General features: G+C 31.4%; 1 long non-coding RNA gene across 4 annotated transcripts; it reads right to left on the bottom strand.

The window, feature by feature from the left end:
* Window positions 1-2,770: 2,770 nt before the first annotated feature.
* On the bottom strand, window positions 2,771-7,346 carry LOC131013684 (uncharacterized). Of its 4 annotated transcripts, XR_009097778.1 has the most exons (7): window positions 6,892-7,319; window positions 5,614-5,663; window positions 5,496-5,531; window positions 5,027-5,163; window positions 3,855-3,933; window positions 3,336-3,386; window positions 2,771-3,139 (listed from the first exon to the last, which is right to left on the bottom strand). It is a non-coding gene; the product is annotated as an uncharacterized LOC131013684 (long non-coding RNA). The 4 variants fall into 4 exon arrangements; XR_009097775.1 differs by lacking the exon at window positions 5,614-5,663 and having other exon boundaries at window positions 6,892-7,346; XR_009097777.1 differs by having other exon boundaries at window positions 5,496-5,663; window positions 6,892-7,325.
* Window positions 7,347-8,358: the final 1,012 nt, after the last annotated feature.

The following is an 8,358-nucleotide window of genomic DNA, read 5'->3' as shown; positions in this document are numbered from 1 at the left end:
GTATACATTTAAGCATGAAAATGTATATCTTAGATAAAATAAAAGTATACATTCAGTGTTTAGGTTTGAAACATTACATTTCTTCACAACAATGTTTATTTTTATTCATACGAATGTTTACTTTTAGTTAGTTAATTGCTTAAGTAATAATCTTTGTAAATAAAAGTAATTATTGATGTGAAGAAAAGTAATGTTATTTTCACTTGATTGTACTTTTATTTTAAACTATTTTGTCAAGTAATTATTGTTGTAATAAAAAGTAATTATTATTACAATGAAATGTAACATTTCTAGATTATTACATTTTATCACAATAATTATTACTATTTTTATTAATGAGAATTTATACTTTTAGTTATTTAATCAACTATTATTGTAAGAAAAAGTAACCGTTGATATGTATAAATGTAATATTATTATTTTTACTTGCTAGAACTTGTAATTTTGTATGTTTGGTCATGTAATCATTATCGTAATAAAAAGTAACTATTGATTTGATGAAAAGTAATGTTTCAAAATGTACTTAACATCAATATTTTCAAGAAATGTAATGTTTCAAAAATATTACCTTTCTTTATAATAATAATAATTACTTTTTATTATAACAATATTAATTACTTTTTAGACAACAATAATTACAATAAATATAATATTTTTAAAATATTGCATTTCTCCACATCAATTTTTACTTTTTATTATATCAATGTTTACTTTTAATAAACATAAATAATAATATTATTATTTGATTAAATAATTATTATCGTAAGAAAAAGTAATTATTGATATGTATAATGTTTTATATTGAATGAAGGTAAATATTTATATTACCATAAGTATACATTTGTGCGACAAAATGTATATCTTATGCTTATTAAAAGTAAATACTCATATTAGGGTTTAGTGTTCAGGTTTTAGGGTTTAGTTATAGGATTTAGGGTTTAAAAAATATAATACTTTATATTATATGAAGATAAATACTTATATTTACAAAAGTATATATTTGTGCGAATAAATATATATATTATACTTATTAAAAGTAACATTTACTATAAACAAATGTAATAATTTGGGGCGACGGATCAAATGGGCCCGGATCAAGGGCGCGGATCCGGGTCAGGGTTGGGGCGCGGGTCGACCCGGCCGCATGGGATGCGGACTCCCGCATGCAAGTCCAGCCCATTTCAATTTTGTTACAAATGTGAGGGCTTCCAGAATCAAAATTAGAATAAATGGAGTAGGTCGGAATTAATTGATGAAACAACCTACATTTAATGAAACAAAATTTGCATGGCAGTGGATGGGAAGAGTCTATGCTACGCCCCTGCGTATTGCGTCTTCATATAGGACAAACTAGTGTATAACCCGTCGAGATTCGACGGGATGTTATTTTATAATATAATCTATAATAATTTGTTTTTGTTAATTATCGTTTTGATAAATATATTATTTATTTTATTCGATTTTATTTGTTGTTCAATTTTTAATGAGAACATCACTTTGATATCTTTGACAAATTCTCGAACGATAACTGATAGTACAATTATTAGTGGTATGTACAACATATAAAATACAACGTTAAGCAACATAATTGTATCAACTGACATTTAAAAACGAACATAACTAACATAAAAATGAAAAAAAAATTCCAACTCGTGTCATAATTTACTTAAGAAAGCCAAAAATAAAGATACTCAAAAGAACCAACTACACAACAACTCACTAACAGTCAATTGGCAAAATCATCAAAAACATGCAACACAATAGTCATTTCCAATTCTTGAGTTTAAATCTTGAATCTAGCTCTAGCTTCAAGAGAAAGTCTCTGAATCCTGAATTTGGGATCCCTGCATAGCCTCTGTACATAAAAGATACGATATACATAAGCAATTGCCAGACAGAAAAAGCCAAGACGCAATTCATCACTTAGAGCAACAATATATATTTTTTTTTGACAGTAGAACAACAATGTTAGTTATACGTCAAATTAGAAAAAATTGCTTGTCTCCCTATAAAGAAATTCCGTAACTCATTAACCATTAGTCCATAATTATTAAATAAAATTAAAAATAAAGACAATCGAAATGACCAATTATACAAATCGTGTTGCTAAAAGTAAGAGTCTTATGGTGGAATTTAAAATAAACCAATAAGTGAATAGAATTGTAAATGTCTAATGAATGCTAGTGACATATAATAATAATAATAATAATAATAATAATAATAATAATAATAATAATAATAATAATAATAATAATAATAATAATAATAATATAACCAAAGTTATATAGTAATTAATTACCTATCAAATGAAATAAATGAAATATTACCTTTTTTTTTTATTAAGTCGCTGAAATGTTAGTGGGGTTGGAAGATGATCACAATTTACAAATTATAATATCTAGTTTCTGTTTGTATAAGGTGTAAGATGGAGGTTTGGATGATATATAACAAAAAAGCAAATTGACAAATTGATTTACTTTTCCTTTATTTAATATTTATGGGCCAATCATAAAAGAGTGATTAAATGTTTTGAAACCAAGATTAGCAGAAATGGTACATCAAGTAGGCCAATTCCAAATTCTCTTTTGGGATCAAAATTTTACAATAATAGCGCCATGGACGAACAACTTTATTCTCACCAAAAATAAAAAAAATAAAAAAATGACAATAGCATATATTTACAAAACTATTGTTTGGAGGTATATTATATACATTCTCTAAAATTGTTTGGCATTCTGGGACTGATATATTTTATAGAATAAAATGAGGCTTTGGTGAACTTTCATCTTGAAAAAACAATAGAAAATTGGCAGGTACTACAACATAAAACTGACAATACCTCTTGGAGTGAAAATTGGGCATGCCTCCTACTGTTAGCAATCACCAAAAGAAAAAACCCAAGTGCTGCACAAGCCACAGTGAATATCTAGAAGAAATATACAAACCAAGCTGATTTTCATCATCACTTTCTAGTGAAAACAAAGATAATCATCTCCTTTAAATTATTGCATCCCACAATCTCCATGGCCTTCGGCCCTCGCTGCACCTCCAACAACGACTTCTCTGCTGACTTGGAGACGTTACACTTCTTATATCCCAGATTTGCCGCCGTGCTTACTCGTTTCTCCAATTGTGCTACCTATGGTTGTTTCCACACAAAATTAACAACAAACTTATGTTTCTGCGCATGCTCGTATCTACATTTAGCTTAGACTCTCTTTGCCTAGCACCAAATACATATGGCTATGCAGCTATGGAAGGAAGAATTCAACCTACTTAATCTTTATAGACAATGTAATGACCAAATTAAAATGAGCTGAATAAATTTGACATACCGAAGTTCGCCAACGAATGCTATGTCGTGCAGCATGGGGAATTCAAAGAACCTGAAGGCAAATAATTGTATCTAAGTTAACTATATATGAACATGCAAGTAGATGAAACCAATTAGTTTACCATACTCGTCAATATCATACTGTTCTTATCACAACAAATATATAACATATGTCGAAGACTCGAAGTGGATAATGAATTATCACTTGTTATTAAAAATCATGTCTGCTGCAAATTGCAGCTGCTATTGCTAGATGACCAGTTGTCTCTGTTAGGCTAACTCCACTAACAACGTTAAGAAAGATACCCTACCAAGAAAATTGAATATTAGAAAAAACAATAGAGAATGAATCATTTTCAGCACATAAAACGGGGTTGGAGACTGCCAACAATTCTAATGACTTTCTACATAGTAATTTAAGACTCTTGTGTGAGTGAATACTAAACATCAATGCAATTGAATAGACTATCAGAACAAATAAGCACCAAAGAAAATCTACATCAGGTGTAGAGATACGAACAATCACATGTTGAAGCTGCAATTAGTATAAAGACCATTCCATTCTCTTGTAGCTTAAGTCCAACTTGCTTTATAATAACCTGCACAAAGAGTACATAGTTATATCATTCACACGCTATTCTAAAGAAATGCTATTGTCCACTTATAAAATTTAGACAATGTCTAGAACCAGCCAATCACAAGATAGAGTTCAATTCATAAATATAAAATTTAGACAATGTCTAGAAACAACCCAATTCACAAGATACCACTTGTCTAGTGCTAGATAAAACGCACCTCCAGCATTAGACAATGACTTTCTCATACACATACTGGATACTATTTTCTTAACATATTTTTTCGAAAGAAATAAGGAGCAAAAGAACAACCAAGAATAATATACTTCTTTCAAAGCTTAAAACAGTCAATAACAACATAAACTACATAGTATCATGATGCTGCAAAATCTGGAAAAATAGATCTTAATAGGTCTCATATCTACTAAAAGAAGCTCAAAATCTAAACTGTTCTTGCAATCATAAACTGAGGCTGCACTTTCACTTGTCTGAACCACAAGGCCTATACAGGGCTATATATTGCGAGGTTGTTGAAGGCTAGATTGCATAACCACAGAGATTAATCAAGTTTTTGCAGATACTAATGTAGTAATGCACCATGTTGCGTTGGTTTGCCCTTTTTCCTAACTCGATCACTAACTCTTTAACATGAACCTAATTCATACAATTGGACACATAATCATAAAATAATCAACTAAGGTCTATTTTCAATGTTTTCTGAAAAATAGGATATAACGCTCTCTGAACTTTTACAGGGCAAAACATCATACTCATAAAAAAACTCAGAAATTTTCTTAGCAATATCTTCAGCTGCAATATCTATTGAAATTAAAATAGAAAAGATTGATTTGATAGAGAAAAGCAAATCATGTTTTCATTACAATAATGACTAAAAAATTACTAATATCTTGATGAAAATGATGAAATGAATTGTAACCCACAGGTTCATCAACTCCTGGATCTTTCACAAATACTATTGCAGGAGCAGACTCAACACAAAACCTGTTTTATGAGAAATATGAAACAAATCAACTACAATCTTTACAGAATAGGGGAAGGACCTTCGTTGACATGGAGGAGAGGAAAAAACAAAAGAAAATAGAAGAGTAGCACATACATATTCCACCAGAAAGCAGATTCCTCTGGTCTCCACATAGCAGAGGCGAAGGTGGCATACGATGAGTAAGCTCTAGCAGCTTGGCGAATGAATGGAGTAGCATGCTCACCCGTTTTTGAGATCAGAATCACTTTAACCTAGATGGGAAAAGTCCTCATGGCGAATTACAATGCAATCTTTTATTGAGAACTCCATGAAGTGTTATTGTGACTCAAAAATAAAGTTGTTTAAGTATCAAAGTATGAAAATGCTTTCTCTTTAAAAAAACTGTTGAATAACAGTTCTCTCTTATTCAGAAATAGTCAATAATCATGGAAATCTTATATCAAGTTTTATAAGTTTTTCGTGAAAACTAAAAAAAATAAAAAAAATCTAGCACCTAACAGAAACACCAAATATATATTTCTTATGATGATATGCATGTTCACAAAAGCAAGTAATGATCTTAAAATAAGTGACATGACAAGACATGATGAGGTTTACTCTTAACCAGAAAAATCTGCACCTGAAAATTCAGTATTCATTTTAAAGCTGATAATCAGAAGGAGAACATCTTTCAAGTGAATTTGAACTTGAAGATTACAAACATTATCTTGCAATTGTAGTTTGAAGTACAGTGCAGATTGCAGACCTTACCCTGGATTTGACATAACAAAAATGACAAATTAGAAGATTAAAGGGCATTTACTTTTAAGGATTAGCCTAGATAAATAAAATTTTAAAAATAGTATAGGCTAATCCCTTGTTTTCTAAGATGGATTTGATCTTTGGGATATTCCAAGGCCCTTGATAATTATGTCATTTCAGGTAATTTTACTTGATTAATACCCCACTTAAAGAGTGAGATTGGAGATATTCTAGTAATGAGGATAAAAATATTCAATCATGTATATTAATCAATCATAGATAGGAAATGTCTCCTAAATAAATAGGCAAACTAAATCCACGAAATGTTTGCTGGTTCTTAGTTGGGACATCAATGGATTTCATCATAGTAATAGAGCTTTCACATAGAATTACTTAAATATCATATTTGACTTCGATAATAAGAAAATGGGAATGATTCAGTTCATCAAAAATTACCTATTTCATCAAGTGCTGTTTGATTAATCTTTAGAAAGGTATTACTGTACAACAGTAAAGTACAAAGCATGTGCCCGACACTTAAATTTAAGTAATAGAATATGCAGACAAAATTTAAATTTAGATTAACTTAACACATAAAAAATGAAACAAAAATTCGTGGAAACAGTTGAAAATCTTGAAAACTCAATTGAACAACATAATAAAAATGGAAATGTCACATAAGTAAAAAAGATATGCAAACTTACAAAAAGCTATTGCCTCACAATATGCCCCAATACGAATTTCTAACTAAAAAATATTAGAGTTCTATAGGCATGGGAGATGGATTGAAATCTGCCGGAAGTGAATTGTAAACACTTCTTCAAATTTTCATTTTTAGTCTCCGAAAGTAAATTTAAAAAAATAAAATAAAAAAATACACCTGCTTGAGAACCTTCTATAACGTTTTCCTCTCTTTTTTTCACTGTAATTCAACAACACAAACCTCCATCGCCTTGGACTCAGAGGAAGCAGAACGTCACTTGTCACAATACCTTAAAATTTAAAATCCTAATACGCGAAGATCATCCCATAAATAATTTCCAGAATCAAGAAATTAAAGGTCTTCATACAAAAAAATCAAACATGCTTTCTGACAATTGCCATAGAATTTCACCATGAAAAAGAATAGGATTAGAGAAAAACTTAAAACGACTAAGCAGCAATCCAAACCAATAATGGGGTGAGTGACACTTAAGATGAAATTAAGGGAATTTATCACATAGAGACAAAGCACGTACCTTTCAAAATAGGTTCCGAAATCAGGCGGGTGAGGTAGAGCACCAAATCATGATTTCCAATTTCATTGTATCAGCGACTTGGGACGCGATGGATAGAGATTAGCAGATCAATTGCTGTGATAAGGATCTGTAGACGGAGGGAGAGTGAATTGTTGTGATAATGATGCAGATGGCGGACGATGGGATTTGAGAAGGATTAGCAAGAAGATTGGGAAAGATCATGAGAAAGATTTGCAGACAGCGAGAGAGGGGATTTTAGAAGGATTTGCAAATCAATTGCTACTCTAAGCATGTAACGGCTGATTGAGCATGAGATTTGCAGACAAATGGAGAGAGATTTGAGAAAATTAACGGCTGAAGCTTTCAAACAGCAGAAGGCTTTGTAAAATTGTGAGAGAAAAAAGGCTTTCAGATAGTATAAAATAAAGCATTGTGAGTGTGCCATGTAGGAGAGAGAAACAATATGAAAGCTGGAATATGTATTGTATTATATAATTGATAGATGACAAGTGGATCTCAACAAATTTTCCCAAATATCAAATTAACCCCAACAATTTCTTTAATAAAACAAAACCCCACACAAAATTCAAAAATAGCCAGAAAATCCTCAGATTAATTTCTATAAAATCAAAACATGCATTTAACAAAATATGGCCCAACATGCTTCCGTAACACTTCAAAATAATTCAAAACATAAATCAACAGTATACCTTTCGACGAATGGTCACCTTCAGGATTCAGTTCACGTCGCGTTTTACGGACTTTCCACCCTCCAGGCTCTCGTCCAACCACGCACTTGCAAGAGATGGTTGCAACCTTCCTCCTTCACTGTGTTTCGTCGTCAAATGCTTTTGTTGATAAATGAAAAGAAAATATTTTTACTCAACCGGAATATTGGGCTAAAAACAAAGCGTTTAAGAGAGGAATTATAAAATATTTAATTTATTTCATAATAATCTCCCTAAGGGAGGAGACTAACTTGTTTAGCTACTCATTGGTAGCTAGTTCTTGTATACATAAAATAAAAAGAAACTATAACTAAAAATTAAAAAACTTTGAAAACAGAAATTAAAATTACAAAGATAGTTTTCTAGAGAAAGAGTATGTTGTGTGAGAAGTGTGGAGAATTTTCGATGATCTCTTCTCTCCAGAGCTTGGGTTTATATAGAGGTTTGATCCCCTCTATAATTGCTTGATAGTTGGCCTTGGATTCCTTCTTCGTGGCCAGCTAGCTTGGATGGTGACGGCCACCTTCTTTTGTCGGCCATGATTGCCGACACTAGTTAGTGCCTTCACATGGAGTTGAACCTTCCTTTATCCTTTTGTGATAATGGTTGGTGAGGTCCATCTACTTTATCCTCCACTCAGCCTTGTCTCCTGCTTTTGGTGAGTGGTCCTTTTCTGGTCCCATATTCCATTATTCAGCTGATAATACTGTGAGGGACCAGCCTGCAACTTTTCCACCAT

The sequence above is a fragment of the Salvia miltiorrhiza genome, chromosome 2 (genome assembly GCF_028751815.1).
Source record: "Salvia miltiorrhiza cultivar Shanhuang (shh) chromosome 2, IMPLAD_Smil_shh, whole genome shotgun sequence".
NCBI classification, from domain to species: Eukaryota; Viridiplantae; Streptophyta; class Magnoliopsida; order Lamiales; family Lamiaceae; genus Salvia; species Salvia miltiorrhiza.
This window is presented reverse-complemented; position numbering and strand designations above follow the sequence as displayed.